The following is a 27,855-nucleotide window of genomic DNA, read 5'->3' on the forward strand; positions in this document are numbered from 1 at the left end:
TTCAGGCTTGGTCTGAATGATGCCACTGGCTTTCCGGGGTCTCCTGCTTGCAGACAGCAAGTGTTGGACTTCTCAGCCTCCATATTACAATCAATCAATCAATCCATTAATCTACCATCAGTCATCTTCTATGAGGTCTGTCTCTCTGAAGAATGCTAATATAAAGTTTAATTTTATAAGGAATGATGTGAGTTTGCTTCCAGCACAGTCTGCGTCTCTAATCCCTGGGACACCACACATTCCTGTGGTTAAAGGGTGAACTCAAAACAAGGATAACACAGAACTTCTAAAGGTAAAGGAGCAGCAGCGCCGACCTTACCACAGTTCTACGTGCGAAATCTTTTGCTGAACCTTGTGAAGTTTACTCCTTTCAAAGTGCTTCTTTTTTGTGTCTCTAAAAGAAATACTCCCATGTAACTAAAAATTATTAATCCATTACTACCCCTCCTTTTTGTATTGCAGTAGCTATGGTATAATTCACACTTATTATGCCCAAATTTTGGAGGGAAAAATAAGATGCACATTATACATGGGTAATACCTGAAATACCTTGTATCTGTTCTTGTGTTTCATAATTATTATGTCAAGTTTCTTATAACATGTTCAAAAATAAATGCCAAGTTCCTTTATAATATAACCAACAAGTATTTAAATTATATTTATATATAATATATTTATATATAATATATTTATATATAATATATTTATATATTATATCATTTATATATTTATATATTATAAGTAAATAAATAAATAATTGAATTAAAACAAGAGATATTCTTCCTGAAACTTTGGGCCAAAAACATGAGTGCTCATGAAAAATGGCAAAATATGATACTGTCTAAATATACACACAACATTTAATGAAGACAATTTTCTAATATTTTCATTTTTTCTGGCCTTTGTTATTATCTGTTTTATTGGAAAATCAATTTCTGAAGATAACCGGTTGTACAGAGGCAGTGGGTGAGGCGCCGCACTGCCCTCATCACCACCGCCCCATCCCTACTCTCTCCCTGGTCCTTCCTCCCCGATTCCCATGCCTCTGGAAACACCTAGAAAAACTTTACTGCTGATTATTCTACCTCCTTTCTTTCTTCAAATTCCTCTAACCTGTTACAGTTTCCCATAAGATGTAGCACGTGGTTGTTTGCCAGTTTAGCTTTCTTTCTAAGATTTTTTCCTGAAATAGAATGTAAGTGCCCCAAAAGCCTGCGTCATGCCCCATATGTCCTCTTCCGTGTCCCCGCAGCACACCTAAGGGAAGCATCTGTTGATTGAGGTGGGTGCTCTAGTGACAGCTCAGATCCTTCCAGAGCAGCTCCTCTGCCCTTAAAAACTTCACTGCACTCTCAAAACTCTACATGACCAACTTTTAAGTCAAGCTTTTCTGAAACTTTGACCTGGGTGACCAAATACAGCTTTTAACTTACCTTCGAGGAACCAAGGCTTGCTCCACACATTCATTCTCAAGTCACCTGAAGGGAGGGACAGGGGAATCAGTAGCCCTGGTGAATTCTTGGTTTTACCCCCAGTATAGGCACTTACATGGCACTGAACAGGAGCTCATTGCAGAAACACTAGCAGACTCTCAGCTCTGTCAGTGAAAGCCTTCTTTATTTCAATCCCTTGCCTTCAGCCAGCAGTTCTCCAAGTATGATCCAGGGACCCCTAGGAGTCCCAGAGACATTTTCAGGGGTCCCGTGAGGTCAGATGATTTTCATAACATTATTCAGACATATTTGCCTTTTTCACGCCCCTCTCACAAGTGCAGAGTGGTGATTTCCAGGTGCCACATGCCATGCCACAGCATGATAGATTAAGTGTGGAGGCAGATATGACAATCCAGCTAGTAAAGAGATTTGCAAAGAATGCAAAACAGTACCAGTCTTCTCACTAAATTTTTTGTTTCAAAAACTATACTTAGTAGTCCTAAACATGTTCTATTAGTCCTAAAAATACTGTTTATGGTAACACGTAATGGGTTGAACTTTAAATAAATTAATGTATTTTTAAGTCCTCTTGTTTAAATTTTACTATTGTTTTCTTAAAATTTTCTTTATTTTTTTAAATAATTGTTCTGTTTGTTGACTTTTTAAAAGATTTTATTTATTTATTTTTAGATAGAGAAGGGAGGGAGAAAGAGAGAGAGAGAAACATCAACGTGCAGTTGCTGGGGGTCATGGCCTGCAACCCAGGCATGTGCCCTGACTGGGAATCGAACCTGCGATGCTTTGGTCCTCAGCCAATGCTCAATCCACTGAGCTATGCCAGCCAGGGCAAAATTTTCTTTATTTTTAATTGAGATATAATTGACATATTAGTTTCAGGTGGACAACATAATGATTCAGTATTTGTCTCTATTGTGAAATCCTCACCACAATAAGTCTAGTTAATTCCCATGCCCATACATAGACAATTATTTTTCTTGTGATGAGGACTTTAAGATGGACTCTCTTAGCAACGTTTATATGTGCAATGCAGGACTACTAACTGTAGTCGCCATGCTGTATATTACACCCCCATGGCTCATGGCACATTCTCTAATAACGTTGTTTTGTTCAGTGTTGATTTCCTCCCAACCACCCAAATCTGTGTGCATCAGGTGAACTGATGTGTCTACAGTGTCCAGTCTGAGTGGGTGTGGGTGAGTGTGTGATGTGCCCAGCAATGGAAGGACATCCTGTCCAGGGTAGGTGCCCACCTGTGCCCCAGCTGCTGCGAGAGGCTCCGGCCACCAGCAGCCCTGAACTGAAATCCGTGGGCTGAAAAAGAATGATCTTAACTTGTTTTTATTCATCTTTCTTAAATATATGTCTGGGTCACATGAACTTCAGTGTTTAACATTAGAACTGTTTCAAGTCTTTATTTAGAAGTTTAGTTATGCTTTTGTGATGACAAACATGCCATAGGAACCTCTTGTTTATATCAGTTCACCTGTGGTAAAGCTGGCTCCATTATGCATTATTTCGCTTAAGGCTGCAGTTCCCAAAAACCTGTTGATGGCATTGGTGAGGATTTATGTATTTATTTCATAACTCCAAGTTTGTACCTGAGGTTTACACCCCCCAATTTTAATTTGAACACAATACAGTAAAGATGTAACCCACACAAAGAAAAGCTCTTTGGGACCCTGAAGAGTGTAAAGACCAAAAAGTTTGAAAACTGATGTCTTAGATCAAGGCAGATATTTTAAGGAATATACTGGGTTGGCCAAAAAGTTCATTTGGTTTTTTTCTGTACAATGACTCAAGTAGTGCTTAGTTGTCTTTAACTTCATTTGAAACAATCTTATTAGATTATATTGTGACCGCTGTCATATCAGCATGCATTTTTTTAAATTTATCAAAGGTGAATTTTTGTGCAGACATTTTAATATTGAAGATGGAAGAAGATACGCAACATTTTTGGCTTATGCTTTGTTATTTCAAGAAAGGTAAAAGCACAACTGAAGTGAAAAATAATTGTGCAGTACATGGAAAAGGTGCTGTGACTGATCAAACGTGTCAAAAGTGGTTTGCGACTTTTCTTGGCACTACTGACATTTTGGCCAAGTAATTCTTTGCTGTGGGGCTGTCTTATGCATTGGAAGATGTTTAACAGCACCCCTTGGCCTCTACCCACTAGAAGCCAATAGTGAGAGATAGCCAACATACTCAAAATATCCAAATCAATGAAGTTATTGGTGAAATGAAAAATGTGTCATTTATTTAGTGGAAAAAAACTAAACAGACTTTTTGGCCAACCCAGTATTTTAAAAGTTTTGTCTTTGGTTGCTTAGCTCCAAATCAAATCAATTTATTGCATCTGAATCCAACAGAAAGATTAATTAGCTCTTAGGTTAATTCTTTGGCCTTGCCCACCCGAAACCTGGTCTTTGGGCCGTTGGCAGCTGTTAGACATTTAGAATCTCAGGCCTTGCCCCTGGCCTACTGAATCGGTGTCCGTATTTTAACAAGATCTCTGGGTAATATTGAGTCACATTTTAAATGTGAGGAGCACTGCTCCACTTTGCCTTCCTGAACTTTCTGGGGTCTGTTTCCAGCTTCTTCAATCAACTCTCTTTTCCTTTGATTCTCCCCTAATCAGATTTCCAGCTGTAACTCAGCAGTTATATCCTGGTAAAACTTACCTCCTAATGAAACCTGGTGGAGGGCTGACCTGTCTGACATTTATATTCACTTTGCAATGTGAACGGAATGAAGGATCAGATTGTAATTGTATCTTTTTAATGGCCTTTGGATTCATAGAGTGGACAAGTGGGTGAGCTGACACATGAAGTCAAGTGAGGAGACTGGGATGAGCACCGGTCAGAAATGCCTGCTTCCTTCTGTTTCATGATCCTCGCAACCTCTCCCACAAATTCTCTTTATGCACATTCTCCTAGAATCCCTCCACCTTGAACTTACAAGCAAGTGGCCTTTGCTTTTGCATGAAGGCCAGGTAATCAAAAAATCCCAAACAACATAAAAACATTGACAAGATTCTCTTTGAAAAAAGTTTATATGGTATGATTGTGATAATAAGAGTTTCCCAGAATCTGACAAAGAAGGGAGAAGTACCCTGACTCTCAAAATTAAACTTTCTCATTTAATCCTGGAGTAATAGTCATTGATGCATGCCAGGGGGGTTTGACATTGGATACACACTAGAATCACCTGCTAGTTTTAAAACAAAATACTTATAGGCAATTGAATCAGAATCGGGTAAGGGCCAGGCATCCCTCCTATATTTTTAAAGTTTTGATGAGGTGATTCTGCTGCACAGTGAGGCTTAAGAACTGATGACACAGTCAAATATGTGAGCAGACACCCAGCAGAGATTATAGTTTTTAAGTGTGTAGATTCAATCATTTATTAACTTAGCCTCTATCCAGGGCTATGGCCTGCTGCAGATTTCAACTGAAGTCCTGTTTAACACATAAATGTTTTATGACCTTACAGGCTGATTGTTCACCCCAATGGAAACTTGCTCAAGGTGGGAGAATTGTGCTCAGTTCCTCAGTTACGCTAGTTTGTCTCTCTGAGTGAACGGTGTCACTGTAATGAAGACTCCAAGTGGAGCTAGAAGGAATATATTAGAATAGATTTTTCCTTCAGCAAGGATTTATCTATGTTTCTGTGGGCCATTGATCCCAACTCATGGGCCCGAGACCCCAGAGGGTAAAGGAGATTTTAAATGAATGCAAATTCATACAAATGCAAACATTATCATTACCTTAAACATGTCATGTGATTTACTCACATGTAAGTTGACCATTCTTTTTCGAATGCGTGGGTTTGATTGACAGACAAGGTAAAAAAAATTTTAAGTATTATGGAACATACGATTGCTTTTATCAATTAGTTCAGAAATATTTAATGAGCATCAATTGTTTACTAAGTCCCTGGAATACACAATTGAACAAGACAGCCCCAAGACCCAGAGACACATGAATTAGCAGACGATGGCCATCTAGTGAATTCAATGCCAATCCCATCTATCTGTGGCATAAATTTAGGTGTCTGTAATTCTGGGAAAACTGCCTTTAAAGCCAAGTGTGTCTGCTCCCTCCTCCCTGTTAGCCTGTACAAATCTGCTCAAGTGTTAATTAGCAATCTCAGGAGAAAAGTACTGTCATTCATAATTGCCTCAGAATTACCTTTAGGCGTAGTAAACAGTGTCCTGTAATTGATGGATGTCATGGTTTTAGCCAAATGCCTTTTCTCAGTCTATAGTCACTCAAAGGAAAGCAATAGCCATGGTGACACTCAAAATGCCTTGACGTGAAAAGGTTGAGGACACTGATGCAGTCTGATTGTCTCATCTTACAGGGGAGGAGCCTGAGGTTCAGAGAGAGACAATGGTTTGTTGTAAATCCAGTCTGTTAACTCTTTTCACAGTAACGAGCTGGCTCTAGCATAATGGGGTGCCTTCTTCCCATCCCGTGCCAGCTATTGGTGCTGTCTCCCAGACTGCTTACGTGATAGGGATGGTCAATTATATCATTGTTCCCTCTCTGCTAGAGTATTACACATCCCTGCACTTAGGGAGCCCACAGTGCCTCTTGGGGGTGTGTAGAGTACATTTCATTATCCAAGATGTCAGGCTGGGTCATGTGACCATCAGAGGTCAATAAAATGTGAGCAGCAGTGATGTAATTATGCACAGCCATGATAAAGCTTTAAGAACTGGTGTGGGGTGCCGCCATGTGCTTTTCTCTGCACCATGGAAATAGCATATTGTGACAGGGAATATCCATCGGCCTGTGAAGAAGACCCAAATCAAAGCCATAGCCTGCTCACAACCAACATGTAATATGAACGAATAATAAATCTTTGTTTCATAAGCCTCTGTGATTGGGAGGTTTTTTGTTGCCACATACAGCCTAGCCTAGTAACAGCTAACTAGTACAGAAGGCCAGAGATCCGCACACTTTCTCTAGAGAACCAGAGTGACTATTTTAGGCTTGCGGACCACATACAGCCTTTGTCACAGCTAGTCACCTCTGCAGTAAATGCAGCCATGACAATTGGTAAATAAATGGGTGTGTCTGTGTTCCAATAAAGCTTTATTTATAAACACAGAGGACTGCCCCTTGGGCTGTAGTTGGCTAACCCCCTGCAACAGGATTTTACTTCCCTACCTTTTTGGAGTTGGATGTGGCCATGAAGTTGGGCATGACACCTGCTTTGGCCAGTGGATGGAACGCACGCTGTTTTAAGAAGTAGTATGAGTGGTGGCTACTCTCTCTGTCTGAGTCTTGAGAGAGAATATTAGAAAAGGTGAGCGCCGGCCAACTCGTGATGAATGTAGAGTGTAACTAAGAAATCAACCTTGTTGTTTGAAACCACTAAGACTTGTGGGATGTTCGTTACCACAGGATAACCTCACCCATCTTTACTGGTACAGGTCTGTCTGGCATTACGTTTTAAAGAACCCCTGCTCCCTGCCATCCCAGTGGACCTCGTGTGACATTCTGCATTATTAACTTCTTTGTAATGTGTGGGTTGTTGATCATAATGATAGAATTTACTTAGATGATGTTTCGGTTGTGGTATACGTGCATGCGCAGGGGGGACTGTTCTACTGAACCAACATGACTGCAAATATTTTAAAATTGGTCAGTTAACTTTTTGAACCCTTGAATATTCTCAAAAGTATGAGATCATCTGAAATAATTTTTAAGTCAAATTTATGGTGGATAAAATCTGTTAGCAGTTTGATTCCCAAGGCTGGTCTTTGAAAAAGCACAAATCAGAGACTGCTGCACCAGCCATATGTTCCCTGGTGTGAAAAGGTTAATTATCGGAATGTCACTTGGTGATGAAAATGCGAGTTCATTGAAGTCATCACATGACATGACCGGAAGCAGCCGTTTTTCAGCATCGTCAGGTGTAGGCCTTTGTGTGATGATCTGTGTGTGCTTGTGGCTTCCTGTCTTCTTCCCTTCCCCGTGTGGAGCCCCATCTGCTTCCTGGCAGTGCAAGAGCTGTCCTTTCCACGGTCCCTGTCCCTCCCCCGAGTCTTGTTCATTGCTTCTCTGTTGAACGTGTTGACCAGCAGCCTTCGATTATGGTCCAGTCTGAGCCTGCCAGAAACCCTTCTGCAGCTACCCTGGGATCTCCACTGTTATTTCTGGAAAACTCCCAATTCACAAGGGGTTCTTTGCTTCCCTTCTTTATGCCCACATGAGAAGCAGCCATTCCTCTGTGTCTGTAACTACAACTCCTGGCTGGAGCCACAGGATAAAAGGCAGAATCCATTGTTGCCCAGAGAATACTCAGCCCCGGGGCACCTGTCAGTCTCGGTGGGTCTGGGCTCACTGGTGCTTTCCAGACACTCCTTCTCGCACCTTCCCCATCAGTCTTGGAGCTTTTCTCTGTAGTGGAAGGTTATGCACTAGTGTTTTAATCATGGTACCTCGGGTGAGGTGTGGGGAGTCCAGATGCAGATGGAGAAAGAGGAAAAGAGTTTTACAGTTTCGTGACACCCTGAAGGGCCACTCAAGGAAAGCACCAGGTTCAGTTACCAGGCAGAGGGAGGTGGGGGACACAGGTCAAGATTTTGTTGTAGTTCCCAGCAGAAGAGGCTGAAGCAGAGCAAGTCGGTTCAGGACTAGGAGTAACTTCAGCAGCCCCCGGGGCAATGGGGCTGTGCTGTCCCTGTTAGTCTGGTACCCGACACCAGGACATTAGGGTGGGTGTGCAGTGGCCCAGAGTGTGACAGCCCCATAAGGGAGATGGATGGGCATGTAGGCCTAACTGACCGTCCATGAAGGGGAATTGACTGGCCTTTAGCTAGGACTTCAAAACTGGGCGAGGACAGGACAAAAAACTAGAGCGTAGACACCAAAATGCTGGGGACCTTGCACCTTGCACCCACCACAATTAGTGCACTAACTGAAGTCTTGTTATATCTAGTAAGAACGAAATTAGCAGGATGTTAAGCTGCAGTCTGTGTTTGTGTAGGCAGGTTCTCAGCTTGTTTCCTCGTCGGTCCCCGGCGATGGACTGAGATGTGTGGAGGCCTCGGCGGGTGCGGGGCAGGGCACCAACACTCTTTGTGCAGCTGATCCTTTTTAGTGGCAGCTTCCAAGCTGATTTTCTGTTACTAAACATTGTGTACTTTATGTTCAAAGTAAGTATCTATCATGTACACTAGATATAAAAGAGCATTTACTTATTTGGAAAACTTTTCTTTTTATTTCACACCTTTCTGCCACTCCTTACTAAATGACTTGCTCACATTCACTAGGGATAGAACTAAGCAATAGCTGATCGTGAAAGTCTTACTCAGATATGTACATATTTTTTCCTGGCTTTTATGTCAGTACCATGTCTCCCCTTTTGTGTAGCCTTCCTCTGCCATCTCTTTTGTGATTTTGGAAATATACAACATCTTTTGACACAGGAAATGTTTTAAAATTGAAATAGTAAACCACTTGTTCCTGGTAAAAAGTATTATCTTCTGCTTTATTCAGTTTTAGCATTTCAGTTGAACCTAATAACCACAGGCAGCTGTCAACTTGCTGGTCTGGGGATTGGGCAGGACCCATGGCGATACTCTGTGAGGTGCATGTGCCCCCAACGCCGTGTCGTGGAGATGGGTTGACAACAGCAAGAGGAGTGCTCCTTAAAATTTTTTCATGTGAAGATGCTTCCGACTTCAGTGGGAGTCTTGCCAGTGATGTTAGAAGTTGCTGTGGAAACCAGAATTAGCTGGCACTGTATTTCTGATTTATTCCGGTGATGTTATATTGTTCCTCATAGATCATCGCCCCGGCAATTACTAGATTGACAATATGTCTTGAAAAGGAATAGTTTCTGAGTCATGTTCTGTGGAGCCCAAACCCTAAGATTCTTTTAAATGAGAGATTCCCTTAGACATTTGGATCACGTTAAAGCAGGCTCTACACTAAGACAACAGCTGGGGAACCCCGAGGGTTGGCCACCCTGGAGGAGAGAGGGGAGGGGTCAGGCTGTGCTTACACCTGCTCTGATCAAAAAGGGCAGCCACCCAGGGCCAGTCCACACGTCTCCCTCCCAGCAGTCTCTGAGGCATGGAGCACCAGAGTTGCATGAAGTATTTAGGGAAAAAAAAAAAGAGTTCTGCTTAAAATGTTTAAAAACCACTGTCCCTAGTGTTGTTCATGAGAAAAGAAACTAAGAACGAGCACAATACTGAATTTGAACTACTAATTTCTTAAGACCTAGGAACATCCTGTGCCTTTATACAATTATAATTTAATCCAAATACATTGGAACCACGCTGTAATTCAATTCTAGGCACAGAACAGAGTTCCGTACATAGCAGATTCATTCCGGAGCACTCTCCGGGGATTTCGTTGCAGAAAATCGAAAGGATTTCTTTGTGTTCTCTCACTCATAAAGCCGCCCCCAGCCCAGACTTAGGAGACAGCACTGCCGTGACGGCCTCCCCAGGACTCATCAAAGGAAGCGCCACCTCTTTTCCGCAGGGCTCGTTTCAATTGTGTTCTGGGTGTAGTGTGCCCACATATTATATTTGGCCAGATTTTATAGCCTGGCTCTCTAACTGGGACTCCAGTGCAGCCCATTAATTTGCTGTTGTTATTTTTAGCACAGTGGATGTAATGCCTTGAGAAGGGGCATGCACGGCACAGCTCCAGGGGCGCCACTTGTACTGTGATCCTGCTGTGTACCAGGGAACTGCTGTGCCCCTTCCCGATGTGGTGGCTTTGGGCGAGGCCCTCTCCAGCTCCTACCGTCTGCAAGTCTGCATGTGATGGCCTTGTTTTTAATAGTCAGTGTAGCCCTGGACTGGAAGCCGGAAGAGATAGGTTAGGTCTTCACACTTCCCGATTTGAAGGTTGGTTAATTATCACATCAGTTAACCTTGTGGAGCCTCAATTTATATTCACCTGTCAAATGGGACCAAGAATGTCTATGTCACAGGGGTGGTTGTGAAGATCATTAATACCTTGCTTTGTTCCGAAGAGGATTTAAAGTGGACCTATAGTTTGTATAAAATACAGCAAAATGACATATGTCAAAAGCAAATGGAAAAGAGGGCAAATGTATAAAATGGGGCCAAGAAGTTGTATTTTCTGTCCAGATCTGTATGTTTGCAAGGAATGGGCCACCAATTTGCATCTGTGCTTTCTGGAAGCCAAGGAGAAGATGAAAGCTTGGTCATCTTCTTTACTTCCGGTGTCCAGAAGCTCAACAACAAACTAGGAACTCAGGAAAAATATTCCTCTCCCAAATATCTGCAGGAGACTGCCCCACCCCTAGGGTCTGTGTGGAGAAGACAGCGCATCACTCAACCAGCTGTATCTGTCACAAAGAAAGGTCACAAACTGGCAGCCCACAGATGTCCGCATTCGCGGGGGTTCTGCTCTGTTTTGGCTTATGTCTAAAACATTTGACCCTAATGTTTTCAAACATCCATATATTTTATGAAAAACAAAGTTTAAAATATTCTTTTAAAAAATCAGATGATCAGATAATGTGGGAACTGCATGTCAAAGTCAGCTGACACTGGGCAGCAGCTGCTTCCTTCATGAATGCAGCGTGTGATGTCAGGTTTGCCACAGTCCCCACCGTTCCCTGCTGTTCACTCCCTATGTTGTATTATTACCTGCATGGTAACTTAGGCATCTGATTTAGCGACTCTCATTCTATCCTGTTACATCCTCTCTGTAGGCTCAGCAACGTGTTTGACCCCCGAAAGGACTGATTGAGAGAGTGTGTGGGAAAATGCTGGCATGCCGTATACATCACTACGCCGCACCAGGAGTGGAGAATGTTGCTGCTGTTAGTACTCTGTAATCAGGTCGCTGAGGGTAAAACAAACATGGTTAATGAATAAGAGTTTCAAGTAGCTAATTAAAACAACCTCAGCAAAGTCATAAATCTCCCAGAGTACTCTGCTCCTAGCAAGCAGCTCATCCAGACTCTCTGCTCCATTTGCTCTTCAATCGAATACAAATTTAAGAATATTTCATTTAAATATGTATATAGCTGTATATTTTAATCAAAAAAATACAATACTGATAGCAAAGCACGTTCTTTGTACGCTTTACACGTATAACGTGTGACTGGTTGTGACAGTCATTGCTGTCAGCGTGGGGTCCCCGGGAGGCCAGGTGTTTTAGTCAAGGTCCACTTCTGGCTTCCACACTCATTGAAGTTGGTCAGCTGTTTTCAGTACTGAGTCGCTAATTTTCCAGAAACACAATTGGAAATGAGGATATTGAGCGGGACTTTTCCAATTATCGGGGGGAATGAATACTCCAAAGTTGAAAATGAGTGCTGAGAATCTAATGCTCTAAAACTAGCACTAGACGCGGCTAGGGAGTGTTTAACAGAAGGTGTCAGATCGGTCCAGTGACTAGCAGCCCCCACGACAGCTCCAGCTTACAGGACAGATGACGGGTGACTCAGAAGGAGACGGAAGAGAGTCATCTCCGGGAAGAGTCAGGGGCCTTGTGAAGACTGCCAGGGCCTTTCCTCTTCCACTGCTGTGGGGCGAGGAGAGGAGTGCCAGAGGGGAGACGCTCTGACCTGAAGATGGGCATCGTGGCAACGATGGGAGGGGAGCGCCTCCCTCCCCGCGTGGACGCCTGCGGAGCTGCATCTGGCCCGTCGGAGTGGAGCACAGCGAAGGGTCTGGGCATATGTGAATAGAGACAGGTGCCTGCTTCCCACGCAGAGAATTTGGTAGCTGGGAAGTTGCTAACTCAGCCCGTGGAAGTGTTAGGCAAGGAGAGAGGTGTCAGCAGTGGCAAGCTCAACTCCCAGCACTTGGCAGAGGGAGATGGGTATGTGCTCCTTGAGCCAAGCAGCATGGGAAACGTAGAGTTCAAGCAGTTGTTGCTGATTCCTTGCCTGGAAGGTAGACTTTTGGGGTGAGGTGACCCAGGTAGTGGGCCCAGACTGAGAAGGGCACACTGAGGTAGGGTATGTGTGTGTGTGTGTGTGTGTGCGTGCATGCACGCATGTGTGCAGTAGTATGTGGGTGGTGAGGGAGGCATCAGAAAAGTCCTGTCAAGTGGTTCTTCAACCGTGTTAGGGATCTGAGCATGAGGAGTTTCATGTGGGGCCTCTGAAGAATCTAAAATGCACCCCACGAAAGTACCAATGTGCGATTGCTCGCCTCACACAGATGACGCTGATAGCCAAGAGAGAATTGCAAGCAGCACAGACTGGTGTAAAAAGATACTCACCACCCTCTCCACTGACCTCACTTCCCCTCGTGTTCACCCTAGAGGAGCTACTGGCAGCAGGGCGACGGGGGGAGCAGTGAAAGAGGCGGGAGAGACTGGAAGGAAAGGCCGTGCCCCCACTCCCTACCAGAGGTCACGTAAGATGGAACGGCAGGAGAGTACCTTTGAATTGGCTGATTGAAGTTTTAATATAAGATCATTAGACCTTTAATTAAATGAGGGAGTCTTAGCTTCCACAAATAAGACTGTCCTTGTAATGAAATAGAGACCAATTCATAGATAGAGCAGGGGGTAGGGGAGGTGGGGAGGGGGGAGGGATTGAGCCAAAAGGAAAAAGGATTCATGGACATGGACAATGGTGTGGTGATTGGGGAGATGGGGGGGGAGTAATAAGAGGACTAACTGGTCATGGAAAAAATACAATAGAAAAATTTTTACAAAGAAAGTAGTTGAAACCGTGGGGTCTTCCTGAGATGTTGCCCAGTCACCGGGAAGGGAGGTCCCACAGATAGGTGCCGAAGGTATTGATGAGAGAAAAATGAAACCATACCCTTAAATTCCCACCATTCGTTAAACCCGTTACCCACTCCCTGAGACACTGAGACATTGTTTGTGAGATTCTAACATGAATCTTTCTGTATAAGAAGGCTTCTTCTCTTACCATCTTATATATCGTGTAACTAGTTTTCCGTGGGTGTTTCTTATTCGAAATTGAAGTCTTGTAACCAAAAAGTAAAAACCACATTCTTCTAAGCTTTGCATGCAAATACTTTCTCTTACAGTTGAATTAAATGAATTATCTTCATCAATTAGTGTCAAAGGTGAGTCTCTTCTAGAGATCATTTTGAGTCATAATACGTAATAGTCACAAACTATATTTGGATTTCGATCTCCAGTCACGGTGATTTCAAATGAGATTATTAAATCACTGTAACTTCGTGTTTGGTGGGAGATACGAAGAAATTAACCTAAAACACCTTGGACTGCTTTCTTTATTGTGTTACAGTCACCAGTGCCTTCTGGTAATCACAGGGTTTGGAAGGCAGGCTCTGACTCCTGTGGGTCCTCATCATGGCTTTCCCTTCTGGGGGCGGTGGTGGCAGAGAAGGCAGGACTGAGGGGGACCCTCGCAATGTGACAGGACCATCGAGTTGGCTCCACCAGAAACTTCACAGCGAGCGTGTCGGGGTCCTGCTCAGGCCGCTATGACAGAATCACTAGATGGGTGGCTGGCAAAACAGACATTTATTTTCTCACAGTTCCAGCATCTGGAAGTCCAAGATCAAGGTGCCCTCAGAGTTGGTTTCTGGTTAGGACCCCCTTCCTGGCTTGTGGATGGCCACCTTCCCTCTGTGTCCTCACACGGCCTCTTGTCTGTGTAAGGAGGGGGTGAGTGGAGGGAGACGCGTCTGACTTCCTTCTCTTATAAGGACATCAGTCACAGTGGATTAGGGCCTCACTCTATGACCTCATTTAACTCTAATCACTTTCTTAAAGGTTCTATCTCCAAATACAGTCACATTGAGGATTAGGGCTTCAACATATGAATTTCAGGAGGCCATAATACAGTCCCTAACAGGGAGGAAGGAAGAGATTTGTTTAAAGTTTTCTCTTCTCAGAGTTGACATTTCTGAAAACATAACCTCTGAATTTAGGAGACTTCTAGAGCCTCCTAAATTAGGGGAAAATTCTGTGGAATTGTGAGCAAAGCCCAACACGAACTGACTAGAGCAAAACTGGCCATTTCTTGGTTCACAGAGTATATGGCTGAGGGTCCAGTGTGTCAGCTACATCTGGATCCAGGGGCTCTCTGTTCTCACCCCCAGCCCTAGTTTATATTGTGTTGGCTCCCTCCCCAGGCGGGTCCTCTCCCTGGGTGGCACTGATGACTCAAGGGAGCTCCAGGCTGACCTGGTCCTTAGCATTTAAAGCTTTAAAAAGAGACACTTTGTCTCCCAAAGGACAACCCTGACTTCCCCTGCGTGGAGTGGGGACACTTGCTGGTAGCCTGGACCTCTGTGCTTGTGGGCTAACGGCCCCAGCAGGTGGCAGAAGTCCAGCTCTCAGAGAAGACCCCATGGGGGTTCAATGGTGACACATGCCACAGTCTTCCCTCTCTAAGTTTCTGAAATGAGACAGCTTATTTGTACTGAAACTTCTACAATTTTATAATTGGTGGTTCAGAGAAGGTTCAAATTAGTTCATCCTTTACACACTCTAAGAGATTCTATTTTAAGGTCCTTAGACTCTTTTTGAAAGCCAATGGGTGTCATGTTGACCTTTATAGGTGTCTCTCTGCAGACCCTTCAGATGACACAGCCTTGTCACTGTCAGCAGATGTGGTTCTAGCATTTTTGCTACCTGCCAGCCTTTGATAGGATGACCTTTGTCTCTGCCCCAGCTCCTCCAACCTCTCCCTGCCCTTCTCCCCTCTGCACGACTGAGGGTAGCCCCTCTCATGGGGTACAGGTGCCTGATCCCTCAGCTAAAAGTCTCAGGGTTGGGCACATTTCTAATTTTAGAAAGGTGACCCTGTACATATACTGTATACCTATACTCTCAGCAGAATCTGGGGGCCTACCCAGAAATCCAACTGATGGCATGTCTTCAGAGCAACATGGGAATATTCACGCTGGGTAGGAATAAAGAACATCTCCAGGTCTGGCTGTCCAATGAGTCATGGGTGATTCATTTTCAGGGTTAGAACAAGAGACCCTAGACTTCTCTTGGCTTGTACAGGACAGGTGCTCGGGAATACTTTTGCTGGAATTTCAGTTGCTCTGGCCAGCTTCCATGAAATTGAAAACTTAAGGAACATTTTATCTTAAAGCAGTTAAAGCAGCCCTTCCCTCTGTTTAAAGTACAGGTGTGCACCTGTGCAGGTAGATCACCGTGAGGAAGAACAGGCTGTGTCTGGTCATCCTGGACTTCTCTCATAGCGCTGGCTTGGAGTGAACCTTTGAGAGTGTCCCTGGCTGGCAAAGAGTTAGAAAGCCACAACACCTGAAACTGAAAGTTTTCATTGATTCATTTCTTTAAAGAACGATGGTCTATCCAGGGGAGAGGAAAGCATGCTGCCCCAAAACAGTTATTTCAGATGAAACGAGGTCAACACGAGACCTGCTCATGACTCTCCCTGTCAACCCCTGTGGGGCTTTCACCAAAAGATTTTCCAAAGCCTTTGTCTTTGAGCACAGAAACTAGAGAACACTTACCAGGAGTGAAAGCAATTCAAGTATCCAAAACCAAATTAGAGTACCACTTGAAATCATGAAGTTCAAGAGTATTTTCTAGTTTACGATGCTTGGTCTCCCCCAGGGAAATGCAGAGGGCAGAGTTCATTCCAGTTTTGCTAAATGATACTGCCAGCTTGTGTCAGCCATTTACCATTGTGATGTCTCAGTTATCCCGTCTGTCAGCCTGAGGAGTCCTTGATGTAGTCCAATATATCATGTTTTCAGGAACTTTTCAACAAGTTGCATTCTGGTGCTTGGCAACTGTCTTGGGCGGACTGGACGTGCCTCTCCCCGACGCCTGCAAAGAGGGAGGTGGAGGGGTGGCTTAGAGGATTGTCTGGTGAATCCAGATGATCGCATATGCGCCGCGTCAGTGTGGGAGAGCGGCATTGGGGGGTAGCTGTCTTGTAGGACTGTGGAAATTTACTTTCCAAATGCTCTGTGTGAGGGCATTAGGGTTGGCCAAGTGGGTGTGAAATGTCCTAATCTGGGAGACACTGGGACTGATCAAATGAGTGGCGTTTGAAATGGGACTGGTTAGGGTGGTGGCACAGGACTGTGTCTTTGCATAAACGAGACACCAGAAAACTGGCAAGCCAGGGGTCTGCCAGCAGGGCAGGATTTGGGGGGTAAGTCCATTGACCCCGTGTCTCTATCCACATTATATTTCCACCTGGTTCAGCCACAGGCCTGGTAGTTCAAATGGAGCACTTCCTGCTGGGTGCCTGGGGTGCTGGAAGGCAAGGCAGACCACCTGGGGGCTCCAGTGCCTGCACAGAGCCTCCCATCCTATTCCATCCAGCCTCCAGTGACTTTTCTTCCTATAGCTTTTCCTATCTGCACCAGCCCACTGTGGACCTTTTCCTCCTCTGAATTTCAGTCATACCATTTTGGGGGCTGGGAGTGGCAGAGCACATCTCTTCACACATGCTGCTTTGCTTACTTATGACATGTAACACACTACCCCAAAAGTTAGTAGCTTAAAACAGTAAACATTTTACCAGATCATATCTCATGGTTTTGTGGATCAGGCATTCTGGCAAAGCTCAGCGGGGAGATTCATTTGCTCCTTGTGGAATCAGTCAAGGTCACTGGGTGGTTTCAGTTGGCAGATGGGTGATCTGCGGGATCCTAAATGGCTTCATTCACATGCCTGGTGCCTTGGTGGGGATGGCTGGAAGGCATGCTCAGCTGGAATTTCCACTAGAACACCTATACCTACACCTACACGTACACCTACACCTACACCTACACTTGGTAGTCCTTAGACCTCTTGCCTGGTGGCTGCTTCCCCGGAGTGAGCATTTCAAGAGAAAGGAAGTCGAATCTACAGGTGTCCTAAGCCTGGGGGTCACTTCTGCCATATACCAATGGTCAAGCAGTTACTAAGTCCTCCAAGTTTTAGAGGAGGCAAACCTAGACCCCACCTTTTAACAGGTAGTATAGCAGAGTTGGCTGCCATCTTTAATCTACCACTCTTGCCTTCTTTGTCATCCAGCCTTCAGTATTGTGCTACTTTCTCCAAATTAGACTGCCTCATACATTTTTGGTACTTAAGCCAGGATTCAAGAAATATTCATTGAAATGAAAAGAGATGAGAGAAAGAAGGTTTCTCTCTTTGACAAGTTTCTCAAAGAAATGTCAGGGCATCAGGGAACAATTTGTAGACACATCTTGTCTCATGGCTTGGAGCTCAGAATTAAGGTGGCAGTCATTTCCAGGTTTCTTCCCAGGTGCGTCAGGTTGGGGGATGTGAGATACTTCTCTTTCTACGCAGGGCTCGCCCATGTCAAGGCTGAGCCAGGGGGCAGGTCTCCTTGTCAGGCTGAGTGCAGGCTCCTTGGTCGTACCTCCCAGGGGAGGAGACCAGCAAACTGTAGCCCTCGGGCCAAACCCAGTCTGCCTCCTGTTTTCACGTCACCCATGAGCTGAGGGGGTGCTGACGCAGCAAGGGAAGAAGATGCAAACCGTTATGAGCATTAGCAACAAATATGTTTTTTGTCATTTCAATTCCGTGGAGCAAATGATTTACTGGAAGTCAGAGAAGAAACTAATTACTTAACTGGGAGAAGAATGAAAGACCTCTGTCATTAGAATACTCTTAATACTCGAATCTTTCAGCTCACTATATATTAGTGATTCTTAATATACGCAAAAAAGAAGCACTTTCGTCCCCTAGCCAATTAATTTCTACCCTGAAGCACAGAATATGATTTCTGTCATTATCATTAGTTTCCAAGCTACTGATGACTCACTGACATTTGGATGCTCACACATAATCGCATTCACACACATGGGAACGTTTATCAGAAGGATCTGACTTCACTTTCACAAGTGATAATTTTCCCCTAATTATCCTACCAACGGTTTCTACAGTATTTATACTTTGTATATTAAAACTGGCTGGGATCTAGGCTTGCCTCAGTAGATGGTTGTTGTTGTATCCCAGCCAGTAGCAGGAGATGTTCAGAAGAGGCCCCTCAGGTTCTGGGTGAGCTCGCCTTTCTGAAACACCACTGACCCCTTGGGCGGCCCTCTCTTGTTAACCCAAGGATGACAGACTGAGACCTGAACCTGAGTTTTTCCTGAGATACGGTATTGGGAGTTCTCTGTCCCTCTTCTATGGTATGTTCTTAATTCCACAGAATTTTTAAAAACCTCCCCACATGGTGTGATAGACGGTGAACTTCCTCTCATTGGTGGTTTCCACCCAAGGGCACGGAACAGCACACCCTGTGACATTTTTCTTGCTTCCTCTCACTCTCCGTTACAGGTCACCGAGCCAGGGGCTGCATCCAGTGTGCTTAGAGCCCACTCGGCAGCATGTGATTTTTCAGCCACTTTCCCCTGAATTAGGGTTTCATTCACCAGTTATTGTATGTTACCTGTGACTTCTCATAGACTTTGCAGTGCTGATTCATTTACCCTTGGCTCGGAGAGAGAAAGATTTTAGGTGAAGAAGGGTGGTGACAGGAGGGGAGATGGGTGGCGGAACATCTGTGGCAGAAACCCTCCCAATGGGCCGTCACAACATCAGTGTTACATGCTTCGTCCCAGGAAAGGTACCACGTTACACGTTCTCTCGCTTGAATCTTACAACCACTCTGTAAAGTGAACAGCTGTTACTGAACACAGAGCAGGGAAGTTGAGGTTCAGAGAGGTTAAGTGCCCTGCCCAGTGATGTACAGCGGGACGCTAGACCTGACCTCCCTGCCAACACATGCTCCCTTAGCCTCCCCCATGCTGAGGGTCAGGGCCGTCTTTCAGGTGCTCCTGTCAGACACCTTGGTGGGATCCACTCCTCCGATATTTCTCTTGTACAGTATTCTACTTTTAGCCCAGCAGTGAATCCCTGCGGGCTCCACTCTTAAAATATACCCAGCATCTGTCACCTCTGCCACTCCCACCCTGTCCCAAGCCACCATCTCTCCCCGCACCACTGTGACAGTCCTTCTCCCTGGCCTCCCTGCGTCTGCCCTTGCTCCTTTGAAGTCAGTTCCCAATGCATAGACACATAGATCAAACTCTTGCCTGGAAATCCCATTTCATTCTGAATAAAAGCAGAAATCCATACAAGAGCTACCACCTGCCTCCTAACCCCCATGATCCCTTGGCCTTATCCGCCATTCTTGCCCGTGCAAACTCACTCTGCTGCAGTGACGCTGGTTTCCTTGCTGTCTTTTACCTATTTGGGGCCTTTGCACTTGCCATTCCCTCTGCCTGAAACAGTCTCTTCCCAGGGAACTGAATGATTTACTCCCTAACCTTCTTCATGGCTTTGCTGAAATGATGCCTTTCCAATGACTATCCTGTGTAAAAACTTTCCCAACTCCCTCCCGCCACACCCAGTATTCCTTATGTCCTGTGTCTGCTTTATTTTTCTCTAGAGCATTATTCATAGTCTGATATACTGCATATTTTTCTCATGTATTCGTTTATTGTCTGTCTTCTACTGGAATGTAGGCTCCACAAGGGCATGGCTTCTGTCTGTATCCCTGGTGGTGGGTCCCTGGTACCTTTCACATGGTATATAGCAGATGCTCAATAAACTTGAATGAATGAATGAATGAATGAATGATTCAGTCCTAGGACTTGTAATCCATGCCTCTCTGCTCTTCCCAGATTCCGTGCTACTGGTTATTTTTATATGATTACAATGATAGAAAATGGGTCATTTTTAGGAAGTAGCTGGAGGATGCATGTATAGGAGAGGAAATTGGGTCCTGACATCCACTGGGAATTTGATATTCTGTGATTTAAAAGGCTGATTTTATGATACAAAATTGTTTCTGTGTCCTAGAGGATAGGTTTCCCAGATATGAGGTGCCCTTAGCTATGGATGTCATCTCTTTGGTCCTTAGCTTTCCTACCTATAAAATATGTAGGTTGGTAGGCAATCATTACCTTTCTTTCCACTTCAAAAATGACATCATCTGCTCCAGTGAATTAAATAAAACAACCTGCTGTTTAGTCCGTGTTGCCTTCTTCTGGATGGCTACCAAAGGCTTCATAAGCTTTCTGACAACCAGAACTACGTTTTCTTTTCCTTGATTTATTTTCTCACAGTCCTAGATGTAAGGTCCTATTGTCAGCTGCGTGGCAATACGCATTGTTGAAACAACGAAAGACACAATTAGCTTGGAGTCTCTCGTTTGATGAGTTAGTGCTGAGCGCATGGTCCTCGTTGCCAACGGCAGAGGCCACTGCCCTTCTGGGCACGTGCAGCTGTGTCCACAGGCGCTCTAACCAATACGTATTTCTGTTTGGTACCGTTACCTTCACATATAGATTACCATCACAGGCTGCCGGGAAATACTGGAAATAGATGGGAGATCTTCATGCTGGAAGCCTTAGGATTCTGTGAATTGGTAGGAGATTCCAAGTTCAAGAGCCATCTTAAGTGAAGATATGAATATTAAAAATATCAGCTTGGCCTGATCATCACTGAGGGGCCATTCTTTGTTACACAGGCTAAGAGGAGAGTGTGTGTGGGAGAGGAAACCCTCTTTGGTGCCCTAAATCCACAGCCTCAAAGAGATTCAGGTATTCGAGATATTTAAAAATGGCTTAAATGCTGATGGGTCTCCCATGACTGTGATCTTGTTCCTTGGATTTTTAATGATTAGTAAGTAACTCAGGACAGATCTATTTTAATGTTACGGTCATCACATTTGAGGAAGAGTGTGTTGGTATCCCCTTAATGATGAGATTTTTTTAAATGTATATTATTTTAATACATTTCATAGATGATATTGTATAAGAACATAGAAAATTTTTCCTCCAAAGGAGCACTTCCTTAATTTTACAAAGAAAATACATATTAAAAAGATCTCCCACTCAAGCACTCTCTCCCCTCCCCATTTTATAACTTTGATGTAATTCTTCGAATATGGCCTCAGTCCCTAGCATGCAAACTGTTTTGTAGGGAAATCAGAGGACAAAAAGATAAAGGGCATTTAGGTCCTGCCTTCGGGAAGTTTACATTGTGGAAGGATGAAAAAATAAAAGCTAGAATTTGTTGCAGCATAATACACATGCCAAGAAAAAGTTACAATGGAAATGCTGTGCAGGGAGAACCAGTGGGCAGAAATCTGCAGAGATTTCCTGGAAAAGGGGCTAGAATAGGACAACTGGCAAACTGATGAGTTAGAGCAGGTTCCCTTATGCCTCACTCTCTTCTTCGCATTCGAAGTGCTCTTGTTTGCAAGATTGAGGCCCATGTGCAACTTTTCTGGCAGTAAGGCATCATCTGAGACAAGGTGCATGCCCACAGTGCTGGTCTGTGGAAAAGAACGAGACTGGGTGACAGCCAGAACAAATGGAATCCGCTAGGGCAGGGAGGAAAATAAAGAGAGAGGAAATGAAATGGCATGATCCCAGGAACTGCCAGTGGGAAAGTGTGGGAGAGAGGACAACTGGCAAAGACTCTGACATGCTGTCTGTTCATTGTCAACCATCCAGCCTTTCAGGTGTCACCCGAGGACACTGCCACAATTAGCGTGCAACCAGACGCACGGGATGACTACACATTTTGGCTTGGTTGGTGGCAATAGTTGAGTCTTAAACAAAAGCAGTTTCAGTGGCAGACCTTGTGCCAGGCTTTCAGAGAAAGAGAATAAATTGGTTTGCTGTGACAAGCTGTTTCATTGTTGCAACTAAAGTTTGGACTCCCAGCACTGCCTGTCAACCAGGCCCTAAAATACATCTTCATTTGTTGTTGGGCAGGTGGGGAAGACGAGTGGTTAAAGAATTTTATAATAGATCAAAGGCCATGATTTCTACCTTGTACGTAGTCATACCTTGCCCCAGCCCTCACTGTTTCACAATAAACAGTTTAGAGTATAGCAAACATTAGAATGAATGCCTTTCTTTTACTTAGATGCTCTGTACATATTCCTTTGAGTACTGCAAAAAGACTTAAGGCATTGTCTTTAGGTATGAACTTCAGTTTCACAAACATTTACTGACCATTTATCATATGCCAAGCCTCATACTAGTTGATGGATGCAGAAGTTGTGGTTGGAAAACCCATGTCTTTGATTCAGGTTAACCGTGCAAGAGAAGTCGCATCCACAATGTGTTTGGGAGGTCAGGGGAAGGAGAGGCTGTGCTTTTGAGCAAGTGAGAAACTGCTGCATCCATTCCCCTTGTTTTCATTGTAGGTGCGACCGGGTTCACACCTGGTCAGTAGTCAGAAGGAGCTGGCTGGAGAGCACTGCCACCCTTCCACATGTGGTTGGTTTGTGTGGAGTCGTTCCAATTCTGTAGTGGTTTCCTATGGCTACTATAACAAATTACCACACACTCGGTAGCATAAAGCAACACAAATTTATTGTCTTACAGTTCTGAGGCTCAGAAGTCTGACATGGGTCTCATTTGGTGTTGACAGGGTGTGTGCCTTCCAGAAGTTCTATGAGAAATCTGTTTTCTTGCCTTTTCCAGTTTGTGAAGACTGGAAAAGAACAAGACTGCCCGTGTTCTTTGGCTCGTGGTCCCCTTCCTTCATCCAAACCAGCAACAGTGAGCCAGTCCCTCCCCCATGGCATCACTCTGACCTTTGCCCCTCCCATTTTTACGGACTCTCAGGGTTACATTGGTTCCACCTGCATAGTCTAGGATAACCTTCCTATTTTTAAGGACGGCTGATCAGCAACCTTATGTCCATCTGCAGCCTTAATTTTGTTTGCCATATGCTCCAACATATTCACAGGTTCTGGGATTCAGTGTGGACGTATCGGGGGCGGGGTGGAGTATGACTCCGCCTACCACACTCCCGTCCAGTCTCCATAACCACGGATAGGGATGTGCACCCTGGGCTCAGGAGAGAGGAGGGTCACCTGGCCTTTGCCAAGAGTGACCTCATCTCACCATACCTTATACTTGGTGCAACTGAGGTTACTCTTTCAAGGGAGGAAGGATGGACAACCTGTTATACGGAAACACCACTTGCCTTGTATTCAACAGACTTGGACTTCGGTTTTTCTTCTGTAAACAAACTGTTGAATGACTATGGGCAAATCGTAGAACCCTCTGCGTTGTCCTCTGTGGAACAAAGGTGGTGGGTTAGATATTCTCAAGACCCCTTTTAGTTTCCAGCCCTCCTCGATGCCGCTCTAAGAAATGTGCTGAACATGGAGGAAGGCTGGCCTGTTGAAAATGTATTGCCATGATTTCAGCCACAAAATGCTGGAAGGGTGGTCCAAATGTTGTCTCTACCTCTCAGTGTCTGCACCATTTTACCCCCTCCTGGATCCAGCTCCATCCCCCTGCCCCTGATGACTGTGATGCACAATTTCCATCCCCAGTCCTTTTTTTCCTAAATTGGAGATTATGCCCAAAGAGTTAATGCCAGCAAATTAGATGGATTAGAGCTAAAACTGTGGCTCGACAGCTGAGACACATCTTGAAGAAAATCGACTTGGAGATGTATGAGGTCACATATCACTGAAAGCGAGCATTCTAGAGCGGCTGCAGAAGGCTGACTCAGGCTTTCAGAGCTTGCCTGATGGGTAGGAAACCTGAGCCGAGAAAGAAATGATATGCGTGTGGGTCATGAGACAACCTCTCCCTCAATACCTTTTTTCCTTTAATCAAAGAACTCTACGTATGCAAGTAACTGGATCACCTGTACTTCTCACCTTTTTTTTTTTTAATCACAACTGAGAGGAAAGTTTCCAACTGGGCATTAAATTGGGTCAATAGCTAACCCAGCACGAGTGCAGACAGCAGGGACAGCAAGTGGTATACGCACAGGAAATAAACGACACCATGCGGCCAGCATTGATAAGCTGCTGAACAGTGCAAGGACCCGATTAAGATTTAAAGTAATAAGATGAGATGAGACGAAATACGGCTACCAGCAACTGATAAACGCTCCTGCCTTATGGAGGCATTAGTTTCACTTACTTCTAATGCCTCCAGTATAATCTCTCGTGGTAACCTTTATCCCCAGAGCCAGCTTAAAGAACACCTAGGAAATGTCACCTTTGTAGTTGCTCAAAATATAACTTCGGGTGGCTGCAGGCAGACCCGAAAACATTAAGTATGGCAGGTACATGGAGTTGCATCCCTTTACAAAGGCTGTCATTAATTCACCTTAAGAAGACGTAAAAAAGACGTCCTTGACCCTGGTGTGAGCAGCCGGAAATGGAGTTTTGTCAGGTGTGTACACGGACATGTGCCTGGCTGCAAAAGGGCAGATGTTCTCTGTCCAGGCAGATGGATGGTTGGGAACCATTTATTTGTTACCAAACAGGAGGTCTTTGTCTAGAACTTCCAGAAAAAACACAGCCCTGCCACCCATTTTAGACTTCTGACCTCCCAAACTGTGAGAGAAGAAATCTGTGTTACCTTAAGCCAGGTAGTATGCGATGATTTCTAGTAACAGCAATAGTAAACTAATGCGGTTTGCTTCATTCCCTTCCTCAGGGTTAACCACTTTATTAGTTAATTAACAAAAGTGCATTCATTTCCTTCAACAGAAAACTTACCCTTGACCACCAGAGTGAGAGTTTGCCACTTGGGCTCACATGAATGCCACGCACCCCTGCCACAGACTAGCCCTGGGCACGTCTGCTTGTCCGTTACCATGTTTGTTTCCACATTGCAATTAACAAAATGTTCGTGTGTCTTGTGTGATGGAGGGTCAGCTACTGTTTCTACTATTCTGATTTTCTAAATATGTTTTTAATGCATTATTAATTCTGTAATTAAAGGGCATTTAAGGGTTTTTTTGTTTGTTTTTTGTTTTGGTGGTTGTACTTATTTTTTTTTATTTTAATCATTTTTCAAGTACAGTTTTCTCCCCCCTACTCCCATTCCAGCCCACCCACCCAACCCTCCCCCCTTCCCCCCATTACCCCCCACCCCTAGTTTTTGTCCATGTGTCCTCCAAATTTGTTCCTGTAATCCCTACCCATTCCCCCCTGAAATTCCCTCTTCTCTCCCCTCTGGCCACTGTTAGACTATTCCCTATTTCAGTGTCTTTGGTTGTATTTTGCTAGTTTTTTGTTTTGTTTTGTTTTGTTGTTTAGGTTCCTGTTAAAAGTGATATCATGTGGTATTTGTCTTTCACTGCCTGGCTTGTTTCACTTAGCATAATGCTTTCCAGCTCCATCCATGCTGTTGCAAAGGGTATGAGCTCCTTCTTTCTTTCTGCTGCATAGAATTCCATTGTGTAAATGTACCATAGTTTTTTGATCCATTCATTTACTGATGGGCATCTAGGTTGCTTCCAGCACCTAGCTATTGTAAATTACATTTAAGTTTTTTAAGGAAAGAAGAAATCTGTTTTTTCTATAGTGTCCTAGTGCTACCTTATCATTAATGGGAACATGAGTCTTGTTTGCCTAAATAGAAAGCAGAAGGAGAAAAACAGAGCAGCAGTCCCATCAGTGAATGCCATTAATTACCTCTTATGCCAGGAACAATGCACACGGGTGGGTCTTGCCTGTGGATTTCTGGATCGTCATGCGTTCAGTAGACAGAGTTGTAAGAGAGTCCCTGACTCCTACCCTGCATAATCTCTGGGTCTGTGAACATGATGGATTTCGCTGCTATGATTGGACAGGTTATATGGCCCCAACTGTAACAGGGGATTATTTGGGTGGGCCTCACCTAATCACATGGACCATTTAAAAGCAGAGAATTTTCTCTTGATCTGTAGCAACAGAGGAAAGCAGGCTTGAAGCATGGGGAGGATTTGTCGTGCCATTGGCGGATTTGTGGGATATATTAGTGAAGCTGCTGTGTCACTCCTGTCTCCTAGGTTTCACACATGAAGGTCTCCTGTGGCCCATTCTAGTCAGAAAGATATAGGACAATTCTGGAAATATACATGTAAGGAATTCTGGAAAATACAGTTGAGCCTACCCACGGCGACACACTGCAAAGCCACCCGAGTCACTAAAGAGAGTTGTGTCTTGGGTCAGGGGAGATGGGGGTCATTAACAGTCTCAGATGAACAATGGACAGCTCGGGAATAGACCCATGTCCTTTGGCCCTTTACTTGTTGATAAAAACCACACCCTTGGCTATTAATAAAAGCGAAGGAAGGGTGCTGTAGTGATGGGGTGTTGGTTCAGAGTTAAAGACAGGAGAACGAGAAAGACGGTGTGAAGAGAGGGATTGTGATGGCCTAGATTAAGTATAGAAATACAAAATAGAGAGGGGGAAAAAGTACCCCAGCCCCCAAAAAAAACAGAATAGTCAGAGTATATTAATGCAGAGTAAGGCATATTCATGTAGCAAGCCAGAAAGTGAGAGATCAAACAAGATTCTTAGGATAAGAGAAAACCAGTGGGAACTGGGCATTTATTTCATGGACTCACTGACGTTGAGTCTCTACTACTAGAGGTGCCCATTACCGGTGTGTTTGGTGCCCATTGAAAGGATGAACAAACATATGGCTCCTGTCCTAAATTGTTTGAGGAAGGGGTTATGAAGTCAGCACGGTCCCCATTGCCCCGCCACCCCAAGCACCGAACATTCTTACCTGTTTCAGACACTACCTAAAAAGGAAAGAATCTTATTCTTCTTGAGGGGGCTGGAGGCAGCGGATAAATGCAGCACTGAAGGGTTGAAACATTACAGCAAACATCAGAATAGAGAGATGTGTTTCTGACATAACGGAGCGGGGGAGACAGGAAGCAACTCACACAATTTGTTTTAGAATTAAAACTCTGCAAGGCAAAGGAAGTAGCATGAATGATCCCTGAAATAGGCTATATAGTATAGTAGTTATAGTTTAAAGTTCCTTATTCTGTCCAATTCACTTATGTATATAAGGTTATTAGATTAGTCTGGGTTCCCCTGAGAAACAGAACCTATAGGATATGGGGGGAGAAAGCAGGGGAGAGAGAGAGGGAGAGGGAGAGGGAGAGAGAAGGAAGGGGAGGGGAGGGGGGAGGGGAAAGGAGGGGAGGGAACGAGAGGAGAGGAGAGAGAGAGGTTGATTGTAAGAAACTTACTCATGCAGTTATGGAGGCTGACAAGTCCCAAGATTTGCAGTGTAAAGTCAGCAAGCTCCACTTCCAGGAGAGCTGATGGCATGATTCCAGTCCAATGGCCAGCAGGTTCGAGACCCGGGAAGAGCCAGTTTTTCGGTTCAAGTCCAAAGGCAGGAAAAAAAATGTCCCAGCTCATTGACAGTCAGGCAGGAGGAGTTCTCTCTTATTCAGAGGAAGGTCCGCATTTGTGCTCTAGTCAGAGCTTCAGCTGATGGGATGAGGCCCACCCACATCAGGGAGAACTCTCTGCTTTCTGCAGTCTATCACTTTAAATGTTAAACGCACCCAAGAACACCCTCACCCAGAGTAACGTTTGACCAAACACCTGGGCATCCCCAGGGCTTAGTCAAGTCAACCCATAAAATTAACCATCGCATCATGGTACAAAGAGTGTGCATGTCACAGTCATCAAGTCTCAGCCCGG

The 27,855-nt window shown here is 44.5% G+C and overlaps 1 protein-coding gene and 1 long non-coding RNA gene across 11 annotated transcripts in view; both read left to right on the top strand.

Moving 5' to 3' along the window:
* The window catches only part of RGS6 (regulator of G protein signaling 6), a 499,587-nt gene that overhangs the window by 287,321 nt on the left and 184,411 nt on the right, over positions 1 to 27,855 (top strand). The window lies entirely within an intron of this gene.
* Positions 3,723 to 26,082, top strand: LOC118497460. The gene is made up of 3 exons (XR_004899985.1): positions 3,723 to 6,739; positions 24,346 to 24,356; positions 26,070 to 26,082. It is a non-coding gene; the product is annotated as an uncharacterized LOC118497460 (long non-coding RNA).

Source organism: Phyllostomus discolor, chromosome 1 (assembly GCF_004126475.2).
Source record: "Phyllostomus discolor isolate MPI-MPIP mPhyDis1 chromosome 1, mPhyDis1.pri.v3, whole genome shotgun sequence".
NCBI classification, from domain to species: domain Eukaryota; kingdom Metazoa; phylum Chordata; class Mammalia; order Chiroptera; family Phyllostomidae; genus Phyllostomus; species Phyllostomus discolor.